Source organism: Carcharhinus amblyrhynchos, chromosome 19 (assembly GCF_965287045.1).
Source record: "Carcharhinus amblyrhynchos chromosome 19, sCarAmb.v2.hapA, whole genome shotgun sequence".
NCBI lineage: Eukaryota > Metazoa > Chordata > Chondrichthyes > Carcharhiniformes > Carcharhinidae > Carcharhinus > Carcharhinus amblyrhynchos.
In genome coordinates this window covers 53,068,472-53,094,517 of record NC_137342.1, presented here as the reverse complement: position 1 = coordinate 53,094,517, position 26,046 = coordinate 53,068,472, and the positions used below count along the sequence as shown (strand labels likewise).

General features: G+C 42.6%; 1 protein-coding gene across 1 annotated transcript in view; it reads right to left on the bottom strand.

Moving 5' to 3' along the window:
• Nucleotides 1-26,046, bottom strand: part of LOC145355535 (semaphorin-3E-like) — a 280,261-nt gene that overhangs the window by 172,465 nt on the left and 81,750 nt on the right. The gene's annotated exons all lie outside the window — the stretch shown is intronic.

Below are 26,046 nucleotides of genomic sequence, written 5' to 3'. Positions count from 1 at the left end.
AAGAACTCTCTGGAAAATGTTAGGTTGCTGGCAATCGTAATCTAGGACAATACTTCAGTGCAGTCGAGCAAGTGTTGCCTTGTCAGAAGTATTGTCATTCATTCAGATGTTAAATTGAGGTCCAGTCTATCTGTTTGATGGGGCTGGAAGAAAGAGTAATTGTGTAAAAGATTGAACAAGAACGAAGAGCCCTCTGCCACCACCAGTTCCACAGGTTTCTGGGTATTCAATCTCACCTGTTTATGAAAAATTGTATCATAATTAAACGTCAGTGTTTCCGTGTGAAAATAATTGATTGGTAGTGAGTAATTCACAGCATCTTAATGGCGTTGAAGAACAAGTTATTTCTGAAAAAAGAAATGGATGGTTCATTTTCTTTTTATAAGGAAATGAGAAAACAATTAGTTGTCATAATGGAACTGTCAAAGAAGGTGCAGATGGATTGAAGGTTCCTTTCTCTCTGGACCTTCCATAATCGGTTGACGTGCAGACTGCTCCGTACTGAGGAACTCGGCCATCAGTGTCCCAGTTGATAAGAAATCAGGACCTGGGAAGCTGAACGGTTGCCAACTCCTACACCAATGGTGATGAAGAGTTTTGTCATGTGAAAGCACCATTTAAATTCCTTATCCCTCACGTTGATCAGGGAGCCTCATGATGAACCTCGTAAATCAGTGAATAATGTCATTCTGACCTTGGTCTATCTGATCCAACAGCCCACTGATGGATTAGACAACTGTGCTCGATTTCTCTGCAGATTTTACCACTATTCTATCATTCAGGGTTATCGAAAAACCTTGACATTAATCTTACTCTCCTACTTTGGATCAGTAATTTACTGTCACAATGTGTGTTAGCCCCTGGGATTAAAATCACAATGTTGGAACTCCTCAAACTGCGAACTTTCACTTTTGTTTTTTTATCCTCCATACAAATGATTGTTGATCAGAGCACAATGTTTAACCAATCCTGAAATGTGTTGAGGTTAGAGTATGTGTGCGGGAACACAGATATGTAATATGTACGACATACTATCGGAATACAACGGAGGTATTTGTAAAGTGGTGCGATAATTATCTATTACTGAATAACAAAAAGATGAAAGAACTGGTTATAGATTTTAGAAAATGCCTGTTAATGATATTATTCACATGGAGATTCATGAGGCACGCATTAAACTATGATGTGGAGATGCCAGCGTTGGACTGGGGTTGGCACAGTAAATAGTCTCATAACACAAGGTTAAAGTCCAACAGGTGTATTTGGTAGCATGAGCTTTTGGAACGCTGCTCCTTCAATCAGGTGATGAAGAGACAATGCTCCAAAAATTTGTGCTCCCAAATAAACCTGTGGACTAGAACCTGCTGTTGTGAAACTTCTTACTGCATATTAAACTAGTTACTGATGGTAAGTATTGAGGTGTCAAAGTAGCTAAATTGAATTGGAAGGAACAGTTCTGGTGGCCAATGGACATAAACAATTCTACTTCTTCACAACTCAGATCATTTGAAATTGATCCCACCATCATGAAACTCTTCGAAATGGCTGCAATCGAGAGTCTGTCCATTTTGGATGTCTTCCCTGGCACTATTGTCTTTGGGAATCAGGCTCTTTAAAAGGTGCGGAGATTACTGAACCAGACAGGAAAGGTATTTGTTCAGCAGATCTTCCTGCTCTTGAAGAATATTAACAAAAATAAAGATTGTGATGAACAATGAGACTCACCCCCTTTATCCTGGTGTTAGTGCCTTCAGGGAAAAAACTAAAATCTCTCAGATGTAGAAAAAATCCATTCATGAACTCGTTTGTGTCTTTCTCGGTAAGAACTTGTAACAGGACTTTGATATATGGATATTAGTTCAAACCATTGGAGTAGTTTTCATTAATATTTAATTAAAGTTAGATTTTTGAGATAGAGTAATGTTATTTTTATTATTTTATATATATGAATGAGTAATCTACATATCTCTGTGAGGATAATGAAGTTGAGTACATTACAAATCTTTAGGGTTTTTAACTGTAATATTACAGGATAACTGGGAAAGTTATCATCAGCTCAGTGCTTTCGAAAGATTCCTGCAATGTGGACTTTAACAGGAAATTACTGACACAAGGTGTGGATTCAGTGCAGATACCAGGAGTTACTGTCACATTCACAGGTTAATGGCAGTGTATACTGATAAATATCCACCAAGAAGTGCCAAGCGCAAGATCTCTGGTGTCTAAGTGAGGTATCGCTTCTCGGCCTTTTGGCTAAGATGCAAATGAGATCAAGCCTTGGAGGAGGAGCTACACCTACTCCAATCAGCTTGGATCGTGTAGATCAAGCCCGAGACAGGTGGTGAGAGCCCTGTCTGTCCGCTTGGATCGGGAATGTCCCAACTTGTTGGGACTCTGAATTGGCTTTAATTTGACTTGATTGGATTGGAATAAAGTTTTTAAAAAAAGATTGTTTCAGCATTGCTACAACCACATAATCCAGGCACTATTTTCATGGCTTGCCAGAAATATTTGAATTATTCAAATATTCAATACTATTGAGTAATGAGCTTGTCTTCAAGGACAGGCTCTGGTGAGGACTGTGCTGGTGAAAATCTGGACCTCACTCTCCACAAAATAACAAAATGTCAGTGTGCCAGGCACCAGTGGGCTCCCCCACCTCCCCCCACTCTCCATCCTTTCACCTCTGGGACACAGGCACAAATCCAGAACAGAAACATATTCTGTCCTTCCTGCTAACAGCATGCTTGGCACCTATCAAATGTCACCAGCTCAGAACAGCTCACATCTTGGCAAGAGTTTCTTGCCAATTTCACTTTGAGGCCAGAAGGCAAATACATGGGAAATCTGAGTGTTCGCACTGATGCTACAGGGTGTGTGTTACCCTGAGGCCAGGGTTAAAGTGGCTTCATGGGCCAGTTTTGGGAATTTAACGTTGGGATTGGTTACAGTGTACCTGATCCGCTTGATACAAACTCGAATAGTTTTGTGATTAATATTCATTAGTTTGAGCAGTGCAAATGTATGAAAAATAATTTGGTCATTATTTATCCGGTTATATTTTTGTAGTCGGATTGTTACATTTCAGTTACTGGCAGATTAGATTTCACTGATCCTGACTGGCTCGCTGCTATCACTGCTCCATAACAGAGAGGGATTTTGATTTCAGTCCCCCACGGTCACCAGCACTGTGCTGTGCAGGAGAGGACCTGAATGAAAAGCAGATTGTCATAAATTCCTGCTTTGTCTTTCACTTAACCGGCAGCATTGTTGGAACAGTTCGCACATACATGTCATCTTGGTCAAACATTTCAGTCAATTTGATGTGCTTCACTTGATATCAAGGAACCACAGAAGACACTGGACACTGTAAAGGCTACGTGCCCTGGCAATGTTGTGACAATAGTACCAAAGAATTGGGCTCCAGAAATTTCCCCTAGCCAGGCTGTTCCAGTACAGTTACAGTACTGACATCCACCCAGCAATTTGGAAAATTGCCCAGGTATGTCCTGTTAACAGAAAGCAGGACAAATCCGATCCAAATGCTTCCTGTCCCATCAGTCTATACTCAATCATCAGTAAAGTGATGGAAGGGGTCATCAATAGTGCTAAAAAGCGGTGCTTACACAGCAATAACCTGCTCACTGACGCTCAGTCTGGATTCTGTCAGGGTCACTCAGCTCCTGACCTCACTACAGCCTTGGTTCAAACAGGGACAAAAGGACTGAATTCCAGAGGTGAGGTGAGAGTGACAGCCCTACACATCAAGGATACATTTGATTGAATGTGGCATCAAGGAGCCTTAACAAATCTGGGGTCAATGGGAAGCAGGGGGAAACTCTCCCCTGGTTGGAGCCACACCCGGCACAAAGGAAGATGGTTGCGGTGGTTGGACGTCAATCATCTCAGCTCTAGGATATCTCTGCACGAGTTCCTTATGTCCCAGGCCAACTATCTTCAGCTGCTGTATCAATAACCTTCCTTTCATCATGAGGTCAGAAGTGGGGATGTTCGCCAATGACTGCACAATGTTCAGCACCATTCGCAACTCCTCAGATACTGAAACAGTCCATGTTCAAATGCAAAACCACCCAGATAATATCCAGGATTGGGCAAGTGGTAAGTAACAGGTTGGCCAATAAATACTGGCTCGCCAACAATGCCCACATCCTATGAACAAATAAAAAAAAACCACCACTGAATCCTCCACATGAACACCCTGGGGGTTACCATTAACCAGAAACTGAACTGGACTCACCATATAAACACAGAGGCTGGGAATCCTGCAGCAAGTAACCCACCTCCTGATTCCCCAAAGCCTGTCCACCATCTACAAGGCACAAGTCAGGAGTGTGATAGAATACACTCCGCTTGGCTGGATGGGTGCAGCTCCAACAACACTCAAGAAGCTCAACACCATCCAAGACAAAGCAGCCCCACTGAAATGCTACCCCCTTCCACAAACATTCAATCCCTCCTCCACTGACGCACGTTGACAGCAGTGTTCAATATCTACAAAATGCTCTGCAGCTCATCATGGCTCCTTACTCAACACCTTCACAACGCATGACCACTACCATCTAGAAGGACAAGAGCAGTTAATACATGGGGATACCACCACTTGGAAAGCTCCCTCCAACCCAAACACCATCCTGACCTGAAAACAACTTGCTGTTCTTCCCTGGGTCAAAATGCTGGATTCCTTCCCTAACAGCATTGTAGGTGTACCTACACCTCACCAACTGCAGCAGTTCAAGAAGGCAGCTCACTAACTTTTCAAGGGCGATGAGGGATGGGCAGTAAATACTGGCCTGGTCAGTGACACCCACAACCTTTAAATGAATTTCAGTAAATTTCCTCTTGGTCATACTTGCCTTTTCAGTCAGGCAATAGAGCAGAGATCTCTGACAGTGAGATTAAGATAATTTAATGAAAATGAAATTCATATTGCATTATAATATATAGTTTAGAGATATATTAAAGCAATAGCATAAAACCATAAAATGTGAGGTATTTTTAGATCATTCATGTAATACAAGATGTATTATATACATATTATTGTAAATGTATTATTATAAATGTATTATTGTAAATGTATTATTATAAATGTATTATTGTAAATGTATTATTATGTATCATTTGTATTATTAATACAACATGTCATCTCTTTTTAGCCTAAATGAGAAACATGCCTGAACTGCAGGATGTCAGATCTGGAGAGTTATTTGTGTCTTTTATTGAATTGTGTTGCTGTAAATTGAAAGCGATGATATCATCGTCCATCCTCCTGCCTGGATTAGATTCCAAACAGATTCACTTTTGGGTTTTTACTGTTGGCATTTCCACAGTGACATCACCTCCAATAGGTCATTGCTTCTTACTCCACATTTTGTGACTGCAATATTAACCCAAAACTACAGAATCAAAATTATACAAATTATTTCCAGTTGATTACTTCAATTCGTTCTCCATTTTCTTTACAGTGTTTTTCCATGTTTTTAAACTTAAATTTGATTTGATGAATTTCACCCGCATGGACTTATTTGAAGACCCTTTCATTCCCCTCCTCCTGCACCCTTGTTTTATTTTATGTCTGTGGTTACATCCTAGACTTGTTCCTAATGCAGTTCCCGCTGACATTATACTGAATGGACAATCATCCCCCAGCCTCTCCGAGCTCAGGACCATCATTCCCTCTTTGTGAATGAAATCATATCAGAAATAAAGCCTAAAATACTGAAAACCAATTTTTTATTAACTGACAAATCCCCCCAGATCTGAACCGTTGACTCAGTTTCTCACTCCAGATGTTGTCAGACCTGCTGAGGAGCTGCAAATGTGTTGTTTTGAGCTGGGAAGCTGAACAATTAACCCTTTCCTGCCATCTTGTGGCTAAAATATCAACTGCAAGGAGATTCAGCTGAGCTTTTTAATGGGGAGTTTCAGGTCCACCGACCTTTGTGACTGAGGAACAAACAGCTGCAGCTCCAAACCGCGATTGTACTCCTGAATTATGTAAATGTGGGATAACCAGCTGACAGCCGATGACTTATAAAAACATTGAATTAGGTTGGATATCAAAAGATTTTTTCTCAGAGTCAATTGAATCAAATTGCTGGCTGACGTAAAGAGTGTGCCTTCTCGAGAAGTGATGGAAAGCAGCTCTGGCTCTGTTGAGATGGTGAGAAATCTCACGACACCAGGTTAAAGTCCAACAGGTTTATTTGGTAGTAAACACCACTGCTCTTTGGGGCTTTCTTCCTTCGTCAGGTGAGTTCTGATCACAAATAGGGCATATAAAGGCGCACACAGTTTAACATAAGAACATAAGAAATAGGAGCAGGAGTAGGCCATCTAGCCCCTCGAGCCTGCCCCGCCATTCAATAAGATCATGGCTGATCTGTCGTGGCTCAGTTCCACTTTCCCGCCCTCTCCCCATAACCCTTAATCCCCTCTCTTATCAAAAACCCATCAACCCGCTTCTTAAAAATATTTAGCAAGGCAGCCTCCACCACTTCAACGGGCAGAGAATTCCAGGGATTCACCACCCTTTGAGTGAAGAAGTTCCTCCTCAACTCCGTTCTAAACCGCCCCCCCCTTTATCTTGAGGCTGTGCCCCCTAGTCCTACTGTCCTTTCTGAGCGGGAAGAGTCTCTCCACCTCTATCCTATCCATCCCATTCATCATCTTATATGTCTCAATGAGATCTCCCCTCATTCTTCTAAACTCTAACGAGTACAAGCCTAGTTTGTTCAGCCTCTCCTCATAGCTCAACCCCGTCAACTCTGGCATCAGCCTAGTAAACCTCCTCTGCACTCCCTCCAAGGCCAAAATATCCTTGCGTAAGTGCGGCGACCAAAACTGCACACAGTACTCCAGCTGCGGCCTCACCAATGCCCTATACAGCCGCAGCAAGACCTCCCTACTTTTATATTCAATCCCCCTCGCTATGAAGGCCAGCATCCCATTTGCTTTCCTGACCACCTGCTGTACCTGCAAGCTGGGTTTTTGCGACTCATGCACAAGGACCCCGAGGTCCCTCTGCACTGTCGCCTGCTGCAGTTTTTCTCCACGTAAGTAATAGTCCTTCCTACCATTATTCCTACCAAAGTGGACAACCTCACATTTGCCAACATTAAATTCCATTTGCCAGTTCCTGGCCCATTCGCCCAGCCTATCTAGATCCTTCTGCAGACTCTCCACACCCTCCGCACAATTTGCCGTTCCACCAATCTTGGTGTCATCAGCAAATTTCGACACCATACACTCGGTTCCCTCCTCCAGATCATCTATATAAATGGTAAATAGCTGAGGCCCCAGCACCGACCCCTGGGGCACTCCACTAGTCACCAACCGCCAATCCGAATAGCACCCATTGACCCCCACTCTCTGCCTCCTATTTGACAACCAGTCCTCTATCCACGCTAACACCCTACCCACAACTCCATGCCCCCTGACCTTCTGCAATAACCTCTTGTGAGGTACCTTGTCAAACGCCTTCTGAAAATCCAGAAAGACCACATCCACCGGCTCTCCTCTATCCACCGCCCTAGACACATCCTCATAGAACTCCAGTAAATTTGTCAGACACGACTTCCCTTTAATGAAACCGTGCTGCATCTGCTCTATCAAACAATTGTCCTCAAGATGCCTCGCTATTTTCTCCTTGATCACGGATTCTAACATTTTAACTACAACAGACGTTAAACTAACCAGCCTATAATTCCCTGCCTTTTGCCCGCCACCCTTCTAAAAACAACGGCGTAACATTAACCGTTTTCCAATCTTCCGACACTTCCCCGGAATCCAGCGAGGTTTGGAAAATAATCACCAAGGCATCCACTATCACCTCCGCCATTTCTTTCAGAACCCTTGGATGCATTCCATCTGGTCCTGGGGACTTATCCACAATCAGTCCCTCCAGTCTGTCGAGCACCGCCTCTCTAGTAACAATAATGTCATTGAGACCCTCCAGTCCTACCACCTTTCCATCGCTAACACCCAGCAAATTATTCACATCCTCCTCCGTGAAGACCGAAACAAAAAAGTTATTCAAGGCCTCAGCCATTTCCCCATCCCCTACCACTAAGTCCCCCCTCTCATCCTCTAAGGGTCCAACGTTCACCCTAGCCAGCCTCTTCCTTTTTATACATTTATAAAAACTCTTACTATCCTTTTTTATATTAAGCGCTAGCCCAGCTTCATAGTTTATCCTACCCTTCTTTATCAACTTCTTCGTCATTCTTTGTTGACATTTAAACCTCTGCTCAGTGACTCTGCGCTGTTTTGTGTTGTAAAGGCCTTCGATGCTTAATGCTGTCTCCACTCACATTGTCTGCACCTTCAAACCAGCCTCCCATCCATTGACTTTGTCTCCACTTCCCACTGCTTTGGAAAAGCAAACAATATAATTAAGGATCCCACACACCTCGGACATTCTCTCTTCCACCTTCTTCCATTGGGGAAAAGATACAAAAGTCTGAGGTCACGTTCCAATCGACACAAGAACAGCTTCTTCTCTGCTGCTGTCAGACTTTCGAATGGACCTACCTCGCATTAAGTTTCTCTACACCCTAGCTATGGCCATAACACTACATTCTACACTCTCTCCTTTCCTTCCCTATGAACGGTATGCTTTGCCTGTATAGTGTGCAAGAAATAATACTTTTCACTGTGATGGTGATATACCTGATCATTTACACTGAAATATCTGACTATCTATATCGATGTTAATATAACAGACCATTTAATTTTCCACCCAATGTGAAACTTTTGTTATCTAAGTTTATTTATTAGGATCATAAGTAGGTTTACATTAACACTACATTGAAGTTACTGTGAAAATCTCCTAGTCGCCACACTCCGACACCTGTTCGGGTAATTGAGGGAGAATTTAACAAGACTTGAACACCTAACTGCAATTTCTGGACTGTGGGAGGAAACTGGAGGACCCAGAGGAAACCCACGCAGACATGGGGAGAACATGCAGACTCCGTACAGACAATGACCCAGGCCGGAATCAAACCCCCTGGCTCTGTGAGGCAGCAGCACCAACCACTGTGCTACTACCTGCCCTGGGACTGTGTAGCTGTATATTTTGCATTTATAAAGCTCAGCCTGGTTATAATTCATTTGTTAAACTTCATTTTTGAAATATTTTAGACTTGAAATCCCAAATTCCAAAAATGCCAGGGTAGCATTCAATAAATGGTCGGATACAGCTAGACTGCAGCAGGTTGTCGCACCCAGCCGTTCCCTGCTCGTCAATGCTTAGGAATTCCAGGCTCGATATGACTGCGCTGGTAATGTGATTAAATCACTTTGGTTCTTTTGGATCAGGGTCAGTGCTTTCCACAAACATGAGCCAGGGAAAAGTTTGCTTTTCACTGCTTGCTGATTCAAAGCAGGTGTTGTGAGAAGTGGTCTGTATATCCCATCTAATCGGTTTCTAACTGAGCATGTTACAGGACACCTGTGAGTCTTTCCAAACCCCACATTACACACTTCAGTGATTTGAAAGAATTAAGCCTTCATAATGTCTTTGCTGAGTGTCCGATGTGCAACACCAGCAACACACACTGTGTGAAGCCAACAATATTATCATTCAATGGATTTAACACAGCTGTTTTTAGGTTTGTGGAAGAATGTTTGTATCATAATTTGGTTTCTCTTCAAGGAAAAGCTCAATAATTTGGTGCAATATCTTTATAGAGCATTAAAGAATATCAACAAAAAGGAATATCCCCAGCAGCGATTGGTGAAGTTGTACAAGACATTGGTAAGGCCACACTTGGAATATTGTGTGCAATTCTGGTCACCCTACTATAGAAAGGATATTATTAAACTAGAAAGAGTGCAGAAAAGATTTACTAGGATGCTACCGGGACTTGATGGATTGATTTATAAGGAGAGGCTGGGATAGACTGGGACTTTTTTTTTCGGAGAATAGGAGGCTGAGAGGTGATCTTTTAGAGTCTATAAAATAATGAGGGGCACAGATCAGCTAGATAGTCAATATCTTTTCCAAAGGTAGGTGATTCTAAAACTAGAGCGTAAAGGTTTAAGGTGAGAGGGGAGAGATACAAAAGGGTCCAGGGGGCAATCTTTTCACACAGAGGGTGGTGAGTGTCTGGTACAAGTTGCAAGTCCTTCCCGCCAAGAGCTGCTGGCCAATCAAAGGTTGGCAGCTCCTCAGACCACCCGTAACCAGGGGCAGCCCACAGCCGAGAGCCTGGATCATCGTGGGAGCCCTGGCCACAGGTGACAAAGCAAAGGTGAGACGGGAATCGCAGGTTTCACTGATGGGGGTAGCGAGGTCAGAGGGTCAGAGGCAAGGGCAGACCAGGCTGGTGCCAGGCTCTTTGGTCAGGCACAAGACTGCCTGATAAGAGGGAGCCCTCCCCTCAGGAGCCACTGTTCGGCAGCCAGGGCTTGCTGGTTGCCCTACGAACAAAGCGGGACAGGCTCGTGGTTTCACTAAATCCCTGAGGGTGCCGGGCTCAACTTTTCATTGTCGAGTCCAATGGACATCCAACCAGATTGCAGCCTGGATGAGTGTCAGAGAAACAGTGTGTTTTGTGATAACTCCCATCAGAGAAGTGATCCAGCATCATGTTTATCATCAGTGACACTATGTCTTTAAGAAATATACTTTTAATCAGATTCTCTGCAGTTATGAGAAGCTTTTTTTTCCCCACTGTGTCACTGGCTTCCTGAGTAGGGGTCCTTTTCTTGTTGCTTAAATGGTTTAAATTTACCTCTAATCTGGACCTAATGCACTCTCTGAGTTTATAACCTTTTGAATTGTCATTGGAGGAATGATCGACAAGTGAAGATCAGCTGGTTCCTTCACTGAAGAATCCAATGATTCCCTTTCAGTTTTAGTTTGAAGGTGTTCGGACAGCAGACTGAAAGGTGGCTTTCTTGCCTCTCTCTGTCTGGAGTGAGAATGCTGCTGTCTGTAGTTTGCCAGCTCGTAACTAGAGATAAGGATTTCCTCTGTCTCTCGCAGTGGTTTGTTGGCTAAAATTTAGAGGCCAGCAGTGGCATTATCACTACCTCGAAGGCTGCTGGAAGTTACTAGGCTGGGGGAGGCTGGGAGCTTCAATTCTCCAACCAAAGGACTCAGTTCCAATATCAGGTCAGCATTTGTATTTCCCTGGGGTAGGTGCATGTTTATCAAGAGGTTTGTTTGGTTGGAACAATTTACTTAGTTATTAAAATATGTACAATATCATGGTTGTTTTTTTTTCTGGTTTGTAATTGCTATTGTTGATTTTCTTTCTATGTGATAATTATATTCTTAAATAAACTTTGTTTGATAAAAGCTCCCAAGTGCATCACTTGAATCATATCTGAAGTGAAACATCTCATGCTTACCAGAGCCAAATTCAAAATCCAAAATATATGGTCTGGGCTGAGTTGATAAAACACCTTCGAGTTTCTGACCTGGATTACAACACATTTACTAGTTCAAAAAAAAAACACTTTCCAAATTCCTCCTGTTATGCTATTTGACAGCATATATCTTTCATTCCTGCAGCAATTGGAATCCAGGTCTGGTAGACAGGATTACGCCCTTGTCTGACTGTTCTTTTTTATCTAACACATTATAAAATATTTATAGATTCACATCATTAATCACAGGAATGATGGAAGAAGTTTTGTAACTGTCAGGAAAAATGAGTTGGCAAACGTCAATCATTTCTGAACAAATCCACATCTCAGAATCGTTTGGATATTTATATTAATAAAGACAAAAGGAAATACAGCAGGGTAGCTGTTGGGGGAAATGTTATATTTGTACAAATGGAGCGTATGAACCGAGGTCTTCAGTGCAGATTCTCTCTTGTATTTAAACTATCATCGAGCTGAATTGAACCTATTTGATGCTAAGACTGGGTGTAAAACACCAGAGACATGCTGTTTGTTTTGATGTACAATGGGTGGGATTTCCTGATCCCACTGATAGCGTATCCCGGCCACGGGGGGTGGATTCAATGGGAAATCCACCAGAAGATCCCACTGCTGGCCAATGGCGTGCCTCCTCCTGCCACCTACAAACACACCATGGGGGGACCTGAGAGTCTGAGATCCTTTCTCAGAAATGTGGGACTTCAATAATTTTCACAGCAACATGTGTGCTTTGGCAGAGTCATTGAATCATAGAGGAATATAATATGGAAATAGGCCTATGACCCAACTTGTCCATGCCACACATTACCAATGGTTTTCACCGTTAAGCTAGTCTTAATTGCTCATGTTTGACTCATATCCCTCTATAGAACATAGAACATTACAGCGCGGAACAGGCCCTTCGGCCCACAATGTTGCGCCGACCAGTCTTATTTTAAAAAAAAAACATTGACCCACTAATCTAAACCAATCCCTTTTCGTCCATAAACCTATCCACCAATCTCTTAAACGCCCCCAAACTAGGCGCATTTACAACTGCAGCAGGCAGGGCATTCCAGTCCCTCACCACCCTCTGGGTAAAATACCCATCTTATCCATGTAACTGCCTAAATGCTTTTTCAAAAAATTGTACCCACCTCTACTACTTCTTCTGGTAGCTTGTTCCAGACACTCACCCTCTCTGTGTGAATAAATTGCACCCCCCCCCCCGCCCCCAATCCTTTTTGTATTTCTCCCCTCTCCCCGTAACCTTATTCCCAACAGTTTTAGACTCCCCTACCTTTGGGAAAAGATATTGACTATCCAGCTGATCTATGCCTCTTATTATTTTATAGGCTTCTATAAGATCACCGCTAAACCTCCTACGCTCCAAAGAAATAAGTCCCAGTCTCTCCAGCCTCTCCTTATAACTCAAACCATCAAGTCCTGGTAACATCCAGTAAATCTTGACAAATATATTCACGGCCAAATTTATGCTGATAAGGTAGAATCTTGTTTTTTATTCCAAAATACAGGAAAACAGCTCAGTAACTGAAATTATTCTGAACATACGTAGCAACATTTAAAAATGTTTTCACGGGATGTGGGCCTCGCTGGCTAGATCAGCGTTTATTGCCCATTCCAAATTGCCCTTGAGAAAGTAGTGATGAACTTCCTTCTTGAATTGCTATAGTGCATGTGGTGTAGATACAACCACGTTGCTGTTAGGGAGAGAGTTCCAGGATCTTGACCCAGTGACAGTGAAAGGATGATAATATATTTACAAGTCAGGATGGTGAGTGGTTTGGAGGGGAATTTTCATCTGCTATTCCCATGTATCTCCTGTCCTTATCCTTCGAGATGGTTGTGGGTTTGGAAAGTGCTGCCTAAGGAATCTTGGTGAGTTCCTGCAGTGCATCTTGTAGATGGTGCGTAAGGTGTCACTGCGAGGGTGTTGGAGGGAATGAATGTTTAAGGTGATGGATGTGGTGCCAATTAAGTGAGCTGCTTTGTCCTGGATGGTGGTGAGATTCTCGTGTTATGAGGGAGCTGCTCATTCATTCCCTGATGGACTCAGTTATGATATTATGAGTTATGATGGACTCAGTTCATTCATTCCCTGCTATACAAGATATTTTACTTGACTTATTATTGTCACCTGTATTAGTGTACATTAAAAAGTATTGTTTCTTGTGTGCTATACAGATAAAACATACTGTACATAGAGAAGGCGAGGGTGTAGAATGTAACGTTACAGTCTTGGCTAGAGTGTAGAGAAAAATCAACTTAATGCAAGGCAGGTCCAATTCAAAAGTCTGATGGCAGCAGGGAAGAAGCTGTTCTTGAGTCAGTAGGTACGTGTCCTCAGACTTTTGTACCCTGTTTCCAATGGAAGATGATAGAAGAGAGAATGTCCAGGGTGTGTGGGGTCCTTAATTATGCTGACTGTTTTGCTGAGGCAGCGGGAAGTGTAGACAGAGTCAATGGATGGGAGCTGGTTTGTGTGATGGACTGGGCTTCATTCATGACCCATTGTTGTTTCTTTCAGTCTTGGACAGAGCAGGAGCCCATACCCCAAGCTGTGATACAACCAGAAAGAATGCTTTCTATGGTGTATCTGTAAAGACTGGTGAGAGTCATGGCTGACTTGCCAAATTTCCTTAGTCTTCTAAAAAATTAGAGGCGTTGGTGGATTTTGTTAACTATAGTGTCAGCACTGGCGGGGGGCGGGGGGCGGGGGGGGGGGGGGGGGGTGGGGGGGTGGGGGGGTGCGGTAACCAGGCCAAGTTGCTGGTGACAGAAACTTGAAGCATTCGACCATTTCTGCTTTCTGCCCATTGGTGTAGACAGGGGTATGTTCTCCACTATGCTGATAAAATTTAATTCAGCTGAAGAAGAGGGAAACCTCGAAAGCTACTGAGTTTACTATCAAATAAATCGGTTGGACTTAAACCTGGTGTTGTCAGACTTTTTACTGATAAAATTTAATCCATGTATCATTGATGTTTAAGGAAACAAAGTTTCAAGAAGTTAAATAAAAGTTTTAAAAGATGTAAGAAGGGAGTCAAGGTGAAGAGATCTATTGAGGAGGCACAGGAACAGGAGTAGCTAATCAGTCCCATGAGCTCGTTTTATCATCCACTGTAACCCAGAATGATCTGTGAGCTAGTATCATTGTTCCATGCTCATTAATACCTTTGGTTCACAGAAATCTATCAATCTTAGTTTTCAGATCAATAATTTCTGTTTTGGAAGAGTTTATGACTTTTACCATCCTTTGTTGGTGACAAAGTGTTGTGTAATTTAACTTCTGAAAATTACAAACAAACTCTAATATTTAAACTATGTCTCCAACTCCGAGACTCCTATATTTTTAAGACGCGGGTTGATGGTTTGATAAGCGAGGGGATTAAGGGTTATGGGGAGAGGGCGGGAATGTGGAACTGAGCCACGACAGATCAGCCATGATCTTATTGAATGGTGGGGCAGGTTCGAAGGGCTAGATGGCCTACTCCTGCTCCTATTTCTTATGTTCTTATGTTCTTATCCATTCTCTTTAATATCTTATTACATCAAATTTAGCTGTTTTCCTCCCACTGCAGCTGCATGTTGGGAGAGGAGAATATATTAAGGCAAACACCAAAACAAAGCCAATAGTTACAACAATGTTATTTCCTGCATTGTCATAAAAAGGCTGAATGTGAAGCAAACTCCAAATCTTATCTTTACCAGTATTGTTAAATCTTACAGCTTTTTATTTTCTTTCTCAGAATGCATTTTAATTACCTGCAGAACCAGGTGTGATTTTCACGGAGAACTTTGAATGAATGCAGTTGATGAGGAACATGAGGCCATTCGGCCCCTTCAGCTTGTTCTGTCACTCAGTTAGATCGTAACTGACCTGAACTTTAACACCATTTACCATCCTTCGTTCAACATCCCAATCAAACAATCATCGTTTGTGCCCAATCTGAAAATTGTCAGCTGGTGAAACACATTCTTCAGATTTCTACCACACACAAATTGCTTTCTGAATTCACTCCTGAATGGTCAGTAACTTTAAGATTTTACCTCCTTGTTTCAGATTCACCATCAAAGAAAATGGTTTTGCCACATTTACCCTTTGAATCTCTTCATCATCTTAAACAATCGCAATTTGGTCACACTTCAGGCATCTTTGTGCAAATAAATACAGAATAAGCTGAAGAAATCTCCTCATCATGTTGTCCTGAGGATGGTTTCTATTCTGCTGAATTAATTCAGTGGCGATCGGGGGTTTGGGGGGGCGGCGGGGTGGCCACTGCTTCACTAGAAACAGAAATGATTGGATAGTTTGAGACAATAGCCCACCTCCCCCCCCGAGGGTTAGTACTTGGAAGATTCAATATCAGAAACAGTGGCAGGATAAATATTGGTGAGATTTATTCAGAACGTGTTTTTGACAGGCATGTTTCAACATCACCGAACTATCTACAAATTCAAATCTGAAACTATCTGCTGCTGCCTGTACCTCTGGCTAGGCTGTTAATGGAATATTGGTTGGTTAGCTCAGTTAGCTGATGTGTGATGCAAAGTGACTCCAACAGCGTGGGTTCAACCAGCTAAAGTTATTCATGAACCCGCCTTCTGAACCTTGCCCCTTGCCTGAGGTGTAGTGATCACCACCAATCACAGTCTATGGTCTCTGGGACTAAGGCAACTTTACCACCAAACCTTTTAATTTTAGAATAAACTGAGAATTTTTATATCACATCTCCTTTTCGACCATCGTTATAAGACCCTAGTTACAGCTTTATAAGACCCTTGTCAGACCCCACTTGGAGTACTTTGCTCAGTTCTGGTCGTCTTATTACAGGAAGGATGTGGAAGCTATTGAAAGAGTGCAGAGGAGATTTACAAGGATGTTGCCTGGATTGGGAGGCATGCCTTATGAGGATAGGTTGAGGGAGCTCGGTCTTTTCTCCCTGGAGAGACGAAGGATGAGAGTGACCTGATAGAGGTGTATAAGATATTGAGAGGTATTGATTGAGTGGATTCTTGGAGGCTATTTCCCAGGGCTGAAATGGTTGCTACGAGAGGACACAGGTTTAAGGTGCCGGGGAGTAGGTACAGAGGAGATGTCAGGGGTAAGTTTTTCACTCAGAGGGTGGTGAGTGAGTGGAATCGGCTGCCATCAGTGGTGGTGGAGGCAAATTTGATAGGGTCTTTTAAGAGACTTCTGGATGACTGCATGGGACTCAATAGGATTGAGGGTTATAGGTAAGCCTAGTAGGTAGCGATATGATCGGCGCAACTCGTGGGCTGAAGGGCCTGTTTGTGCTGTAGTTTTTCTATCTTCATTTTCTGACATTACTGTGGTTTTGGGGTTGTTCCACCATTAGGATTAGTTTTAAATTGGAGCAGACACCATGGGGCCCATGACTTCCCATTGTTCTCTGGATACCTCTGTTAATATGAGTGTGTCAGGTTACAGAAACTCCCCAGTTTGCTGCTAAAAGGTACTGAAAATAATAAGAGGCCTCAAAACCTCCATTATTTGAAATTGGTTATTGGCTGAGTGTGGGCGATTAGACTGATTAGCACTTATATTCAGGGTAGATGAGGGTAGTGCAGTTGATGTTGTCTACATGGACTTTAGCAAGGTCTTTGACAAAGTACCACATGGTAGGTTGTTGCATAAGGTTAAATCTCACGGGATCCAGGGTGAGGGATCGAAATGGATACAAAATTGGCTCCTTGATAGAAGTCAGAGGGTAGTTGTAGAGGGTTGGTTTTCAAACTGGAGGCCTGTGACCAGTGGTGTGCCTCAGGGATTGGTGCTGGGTCCACTGATCTTTGTCATTTATGTTAAATGATTTGGATGAGAATATGGGAGGTATGGTTAGTAAGTTTGCAGATGACACCAAGATTGGTGGCATAATGGACAGTGAAGAAAGTTATCTGAGACTGCAATGAGATCTTTCACAATTGGGCCAGTAGGCTGACAAATGACAGATGAAATTTAGTTTAGATAAATGCAAGATGATACATGTAGGTAGATTGAACCAGGGCAGGACTTACTCAGCTAATTGTAGGACGTTGGGGTGAGTTACAGAACCAAGAGATCTAGGGGTACATGTTCATAGCTGCTTGAAAGTGGAGTCACAGGTGGACAGAGTGGTGAAGAAGGCATTCAGCATGCTTGGTTTCATCGGTCAGAACATTGAATACAGGAGCTGGGATGTCTTGTTGAAGTTGTACAAGACATTGGTAAGGCCACACTTGGAATATTGTGTACAGTTCTGGTCACCCTATTATAGAAAGGATATTATTAAACTAGAAAGAGTGCAGAAGAGATTTACTAGGATGCTGCTGGGACTTGATGGATTGAGTTATAAGGAGAGGCTGGATAGACTGGGACTTTTTTCTCTGGAGCGTAGGAGGCTGAGGGGTGGTCTTATAGAGGTCTATAAAATAATGAGGGGCACAGATCAGCGAGATAGTCAATATCTTTTCCCAAAGGTAGGGGAGTCTAAAGTAGAGGGCATAGATTTAAAGTGAGAGGGAAGAGATACAAAAGTGTCCAGAGGATGGTGAGTGTCTGGAACGAGCTGCCAGAGGCAGTAGTAAAGGCGGGTTACAATTTTGTCTTTTAAAAAGCATTTAGACAGTTACATGGGTACGATGGGTAGAGAGGGATATGGGCCAAATGTGGGCAATTGGGATTCGTTTAGGGGTTTAAAAAAAGGGTGCCATGGGCAGGTTGGGCCAAAGGGCCTGTTTCCATGCTGTGAACCTCTGTGTCTATGAGTCTTTCTGCAGGAATATAGAATCTGCTCATTTCAACACTAGTAATTATAAAAAATTTATCATCATAACTTTGACTACTTTTTGAAGTACACATAACATCTCTTTGTGCAATATACTTGCTGGCAAACTGATGACTAAAGAATATTTACTTTGGCTTTAAATAAAGAGCATAGGTGACTAACATCTCAAAACTGAATATCGTAGAAATTTTGTGGACCTAATTTTCTGTATTATAATTATCTTTCATTTAAGGTAACATAAGAAAAACTGGACTGATGACAAATTCAAAATGTTCATTTATCATACAGTGCAAAAAAAGAGACCATTCGGCCCATCAAGTCCGCACTGATCACAATCCTACCCAGGCCCTGCCCCCTTAACCTCACACATTTACCCTTGCTAGTTCCCCTGACACTAAGGGGGCAATGTTAGCATGGCCAATCCACCTAACCCGCACATCTTTGGACTGTGGGAGGAAAGTAGAGCACCCAGAGGAAACCCATGCAGACACGGGGAGAATGTGCAGATTCCATGTGGGCAGTGACCTGAGCCAGGAATCAAACCCAGGTCCCTGACACTGTGAGGCAGCAGTGTTAACCACTGTGCCACCCATATCCTTTCCTCCTTTTCACAGCTGAGTGGTTTGCTGTGTATCTTCAGTATTTATCTGTTTTATTTCAGGTTTCTATACTTGCAGTTTTTTTCCTCTTTGATTTCCACAGCAGTGACAGCAGGTGAGGCTGTTAATGCTGAAATCGCTTGTAATCTAAAACTGAATCGGACAGCGTGCTGCTGTTCTTGGGAGTGACCCGCTCCCCACATTCTCTAAAATACCCCTTCACTCAAAACGAAACCGCCAACAAAGAACACACAAATGATTTTGATTAACTTTTTTTTAAACAGTGTCTCAAAACAATTTAGTTTTAATCATTTTCCTCCGGTGTTAAATGATCCGATTCAACATTTCATCACAGCTCGAGAGAGCTGTTTAACAAAAAGAAATGGCAAGAAAATGACTTCTCGCCCAAAAGCAGCCCACACACACACCCAGTCACACATACCCACACCCACAACACACACCCAGTCACACATACCCACACCCACAACACACACCCAGTCACACACACCCACACCCACAACAAACACACACACACAGTCACACACACCCACAACACACACAGTCACACCCACCCACCCACACACCGTCTCACACACACACACACACACACACACACACAGGCACGCACACACACAGCTTTACAGGATCCAAATCCAGAAAACAATTAGATTCCTCTCCATTATTGTCATTTCGATTAAATACACCCATGAACTAAATAGACAGCAGTGTAACTGAGGAACTGTTTGTAAAATAAACAGCTTGTAGGAAATTTTGTGAAATGCCACAAGAAATAAGAACATAAGAACATAAGAAATAGGAGCAGGAGTAGGCCATCTAGCCCTTCGAGCCTGCCCCACCATTCAATAAGATCATGGCTGATCTGAAGTGGATCAGTTCCACTTTCCCACTTTCTCCCCACAACCCTTAATTCCCTTGTCACTCAGAAACCTGTCTACCTGTGACTTAAATATATTTAGCGAGGTAGCCTCCACCACTTCAACAGGCAGAGAATTCCAGAGATTCACCACCCTTTGAGTGAAGAAGTTCCTCCTCAACTCTGATCTAAACTGTCCCCCCCTCTTATCTTGAGGCTGTGCCTCAAATGTTTCTATCATCCTGGCTGGTTTCAGGATGAACCGGGTTACCAGAGAGATAAATAATACAACTTTTTTTTATTTGTTAGTGTCACAAGTCAGCTTACATTAACACTGCAATGAAGTTACCGTGAAAATCGCCTAGTCGCCACACTCCAGCACCTCTTCAGGTATAGTGAGTGGGGATTTAACATGGCCAATACACCCAACCAGCACATCTTCCAGACTGTGAGAGGAAAGTGGAGCACCCGGAGGAAACCCACACAGACATGGGGAGAACATGCAAATATGTTAACATTTCAGGTGTAGAGTAATCTTACAAATGGAAATTAGTTATAAAGTAAGGCACTTTAAAAGAACTGAATCATCTGGTCAATAACATTACGAATGTTATTTGAATAATTCAGATCTTTGGGTATTATGATAAAAGTGTTTGAAATTATTGAAATACGATTGGTAGCAGCAGCCTGTTTCGAATAGGCAAGAGTGTGGAGAGGAGAATTCTGTCTTCACTGAGTTGTAAGGATGTGGAATTCACTTCCAGAGTTAGAAATTGAAGTTAAAGCTGTTGATATTAGAACGGACAGATAGTGGATAGAAAAGTGTATGAGAAGATTTGGAGAGTAAACCGTGATTGGTCTCCTTGGGGTGGGGAAATAGTGTGAATCTATTTAGATGTAATTACATTGTATGTGAGTGGGTAGCAAGGGGACAGTGGGTGACTAAGCTGGTGTGGTTGAGTTGGTGGCTGTACAGGAGACTACATCACCGGCACACACAGACTGTCCAGTACTGAGGATAGATTCAGATTTCTGCTGAATGGCCAGATCTTATCGATTTCTTGTCAGTGTTTTTGTCAAATACACAACATCATCAATTCCATTCTTGCTTCCTGTGGCTATCTTCTCATTACTAAAATTACAGCCTCAAACTGTACAGACAGCCTGGTGACATAAATACTGCAAGATTCGTAATTCTACACTTATCCCTGTTTTGGAAAAAAAACAACTTTATTTGATCTGTATAGTTGATAATGAATGAAACCTGCTTATCTTGGACTAAGCTACTGACAAAGACTATTTCTGTGGGACAAATATTGCATCATTTCAGATCATGTTTTTGCGTAGAATAACACAAATATAACAACATTCTCATCCCTGGCACCAGCACTGGGATTAATAACTATCGCTGAACAGATTATTTAGTTTATCATGGCAGTTGTACAGTGGAGTGAGAATCTGGTTTGCTGCCACCTCTGTGGGGTTTTCCTGACTTTATCCAGCTTACTGTCACAACAGAGTTCGAACTTTCAAGGCCAGCGTTCACTAACAGTGTTGGAGCAGAGTCTGGGACAGATTACTCTCTGAAATCACTGGCTGCAAATCACCACCCCCTTGTCGGAAAACACCTGACCTTTTAGAGTTGAGTTTATTTGATTCAGTTTCATCTAAACTGCAACAATTCCAGATATCTTAATAATTGACAAGTTGATATTCAAAACAAAAGATATGAGAATTTTCGAATTGTAATGTGAAAATTCATTAGGTATTGATAGGAAATATTGTCATTTATATTGATGCTTTTCTCATATTGCCAGAGGCTCCCAAAGCTCTTCACACAGTGTGTTATTTTTAAGAGTACTGATTGCAGGTATTCGGTATGAGCAACACTCCATAACTAACGGTGAGAGGAATCGCCATTTAACTGCTGTGATTGTGGGGAGTGGGGGGGAGATGTTGGCCAAGAGTCTGGGGGGGGGACACTGCCCACCTTCAAATATTGGGATGGGATCTTTAACATTGGTTTCAACAAATGGATGGAACACCAGTTTAATATCTTATTCAAAAGACATCACCCCAACAGTGCATCACTCCCTCAGTAAAGTGCAGTGAGAGTCTTGACACTGTACACAAGCTGTGCTGTGGATCTCGGATCCTGCACCGATAGGAGAGCATTATAAGCTCTGTCACAAATCACTCAGATATCTGGAATTGGTCTCTGGAATAAGTGCAGATGCTGCTGGGTCCAGTCTACCTCTGTGATCAAGCAATGTGTTAAAATAAATAAAAGATATAACAAAATAAAAATCATTCCTCCAAACCTAATCTTCCACCCTTCCACTCCCCCTTCCTGGGTGACACGGTAGCACAGTGGTTAGCACTGCTGTTTCACAGCTCCAAGGTCCTGGGTTTGATTTCTGGCTCGGGTCACCGTCTGTGTGGAGTTTGCACATTCTCCCCGTGTCTGTGTGGGTTTCGTCCAGGTGCTCCAGTTTCCTCCCACAGTCCAAAGATGTGCGGGTTAGGTTGATTGGACATGCTAAGAAATTTCCCCTTAGCGTCCAGGGATGCGTAGGTTAGAGGGATTAGTGGGTATAATATGTAGGGATATGGGGGTAGGGCCTGGGTGGGATTGTGTTTGGTGCAGACTTGATGGGCTGAAGGGCCTCTTTCTGCACTGTAGGATTCTATGCCACTCATGTACCCTCATCAGCATCCTCTTGTACCCTATGTAGCCCCCATGGCTCTTTATAACTCCCATGCCGACTTCATGCCAACTCAAACCAGCCCAGGTCACCCTTTTCCCTCACCCACTCCATGTCAACTCAACTCAAATCCTTTGACCAGCTCCTTGAAAGCATTGTTAGATTTGACTGTTCTTTGACAGTTTGACATTTCCAGTGAGCTTTTGCGTAAAAAGTACATAATCATGTTTACTTTGAGAATCCTTACCTCTCCTAAGAGATGCCCTTGCACCATATCCAAAAGGATCCATCAACTCCAGACCTGCTCGTTTCTGGTCCAATCTGCACACTTCCCCACCCTTTGGCCCTGTCAAAATCCCACTTCACTGCAGTCAACTGTGATAGGGTGAAGGAAGGGGAGATTAAATGGCAAAAATCATCATAGTGCAGGAGAAGAGAAGATGCAATTGGACAGGTAATTTGTCCAGGGAAGGTGTCAGTGAGTAAACAATATTGTCTTCTGAAAAGTTATGTTCAGGAATTATTGGACTCAACATTGGCTCCAGAAGGCTGGAAAAGTGAAAGAGGAGGAGCTTATCCTAAAGCTCATGTGAGCAAGGACAGAAGGGTCAAGTGGGAATGGAGCAAAGAATCAAAATGACAGGCGACCAGAAGCTCAGGATCACACTGAATGGAAACATTGTCACAAAGAGGCCACTCCATCTCCTCATACTTGAAAGGGAGGCATTTAACTTGTTGTTTGACCTGGAAAGAATGCCCGGATCTTAGACAATGAGATGATAGAGGATTAAAAGGCATCTGCTGCATTTCGATAGAAAAGGAAAAGATCCTTATGGAGATTAGAGAATTGTCCGGGGAGGACGGTGGGGTGGGGTTGCAGAGGGAATGGTCCCATTTGAATGTAGGTAGGGAAAAAGAAATAGTATTTAATGGCAGCATCATGATGGGGGTGACAGAAATGATCCACCAAATACAGAGCTTTGTGGATCGCACGGTAGGACAAGAGGAAGGAGAGGAAAGGGTGAGAGTGGAAGTGTACGAAATGTATCGGTACATAGTCATGGACACAGCCACCCCGGCAGAGGGGAATACTCTGCTGAGGCTAAAAGAGAGATGAAACTCCTTCCTCATTTGTGTTGCTATAGGAACAGAGAAGAGAGAAAGTCAGGCAGCGTAGGGGGCTCAATCCAGGGAGTGTGTGGCAGAGGGGGAGACGGAGAAAATACACTCAAGGAAACTATTGGAATCTGAAACAAAACAGGAAATGCTGGAAAATCTCAGCAGGTCTGACAGCCTCTGTGGAGAGAGAATGGAGCCAATGTTACGAGTCTGGATGATCCTTATGGGAATCGTTGTGCTAGAAATCTGACATATCTCCATCATCTTCCACTTCTGACAAAGGTCATCAACTTGAAAGGTTAACTCTGTTTTTCCTGCCTGACCTGCTGAGTATTTCCAATATTTTCTGTTTCTATATTCCAGGAATCATAATCTGCTTTGGCATCTGCTGCGGAAGGGTAATGATTATTTTCGAAAGGCATCTGCCCAGCATGTTACTCCGCTCAGAACTCTCACTTCTGTTGTTCATTACAGCCTCAGTCCTTGGATTCACCCCAACAAAAACTAACATCCAGTTGTTGCTATTCCCCGTTTTCTGCCTCTCGGTTTCCACTGTCCATCTTGGAACCTTTAGTTGAACGATCAAACGAACCTCTGGCTTCTCTAACCTCATAAAACTGAGCACCGACCAACCACATTGGAGAGCACTGACATTAAGATAATAAGTTAGACCCTCCTTAGTTAGGATCAAACCCATGATATAATTAGAATGAGTTAATAAGTTAAATTAGAAGTATCCTGTCTCATTGGTTACAAACTGATATAAAACAGCTGTTACGTGTGATGGAGTAAAACATTGCAGTCACTTTGTGTATGGGAACATCACACAAGTAAATGAGATAAATGATTTTATTTGTTTTTTATTTTGTTAGTTGGGGAGGGGAATATTACCCAATGCAGTTCCCTGCATATCTTCAAAATATTGTTATGGGATCTTTAGATTGGTGAACAGAGCTTCGGTTTCTTGTTGTCTAAGAACAGCACTTATATAGCACTTCATTCAGCAATCCTGCCCCGACCAACTGCCCCCATCGATTTCCGGCTTGCTTGTAGGGCAAACAGGAAATGTTGAGGATATATCAGTCAAGTTAAATCTGGTCCAGTAAGAGTAAACTCCAGCTGTTGTTTTGTACACGCTCCTTTTACCCAGAGAATCCTCCTTCTCCCTCCCACATTCCGACAGGAATTAGTTTGTAAAGTAAGGATTATAAATTGAATTACTCCACCTGCAATACCAAAGACTCTGCACAATCTGACTGGACTCCTTCATGGTTCCAAACTGAAGAGTATATTTCTAGTTATTGAACTCGTTGTAAAGTTACTTTTTAAATAGAAAAGTTACTTTTCCTGGTATGTTCGTAACTAAAGTGAATGACAGGGTTTGGTTGATTTTATACATTACATTTAATTCTTCCATTAATATTGTACTATGGCAACAGGCGACTGTTACTGTTGTTATTGGCTCACCAGGGGGTGTTTGCTCAGCACAGTGGTAAAATAATCCAAGTCAGGGCTGACCGAGGTACCGCTCCTGTTCTTTATTTAACATAACTGCTAAAAATAATACCTTGTGAATGATTCCACACATTAGTTGGACCACCACTGTCACCAGTATCAGATTGTAACTTCACATTTGGTGTCTAGTGACTCAGTTTCTCTTTCTGAAGCAATTAAAGACCATAAAACTACTTCACAATCACAAGGAGATGGGGGATTGGTTCCTGTTCAGCTGCTCGATGAGTTCCTGACACGTTGAGTAAAATGGTGCAATTCAGTATATTGGAATGACCCAATGAAATATTTAACTGAAAATTGTCAATATCATGGCCACATCTTACCTACTCTTGGCTAAAATAGATCCCACCTCCACACGTTGGTCCAATCTCGAAGAGTATCGCAAATTCTGACTGTATTTTCACAGTAAAAAGTCTGACAACACCAGGTTTTAGTCCAACCTATTTCTAAAACCTGGTGTTGTCAGACTTTTTACTGTGTTTACGCCAGTCCAACGCCGGCATACCCACATCATGTATTTTCACATACAGACACACACATACAGACACAGACACACACACACACACACACACACACACACACACACAGTTTTTCCTCTTTAGGGAATAGTGGGGGAAGTGTTGAAAACTTTCTAGAAATGATTATGAGCCCCTTGTACCTCATTATGAACCCTCCTTCTGTGGTCAATAAGTCCTGGCATTCCACTCAAACCTGTAGCATTTCATCCAGAGGAAGGGGCACTACCCACTGTGTTACAAGACCATCTATACTCAAATCCAGATAAATCATTGAAGCAAAAATATTCTGTGGTGATAGTGTTTGTAAATGTGCTGAGGTGAATTGTAAATATCAAAAGATTTGTTTGGGGAAATCAAGATATTGAATTCAATGATCAGCCGCAATCAAAATGAAAGGTGGAACACGGGTCGAGCGGTCTACTCCTGTTTCCCATTTCTATGTCAAGTTTACAGCAGCACGGTTTTAAAAAAAAGAACTTCCATCCAAACTACACAGTTTCTCCAGGAAGAAAT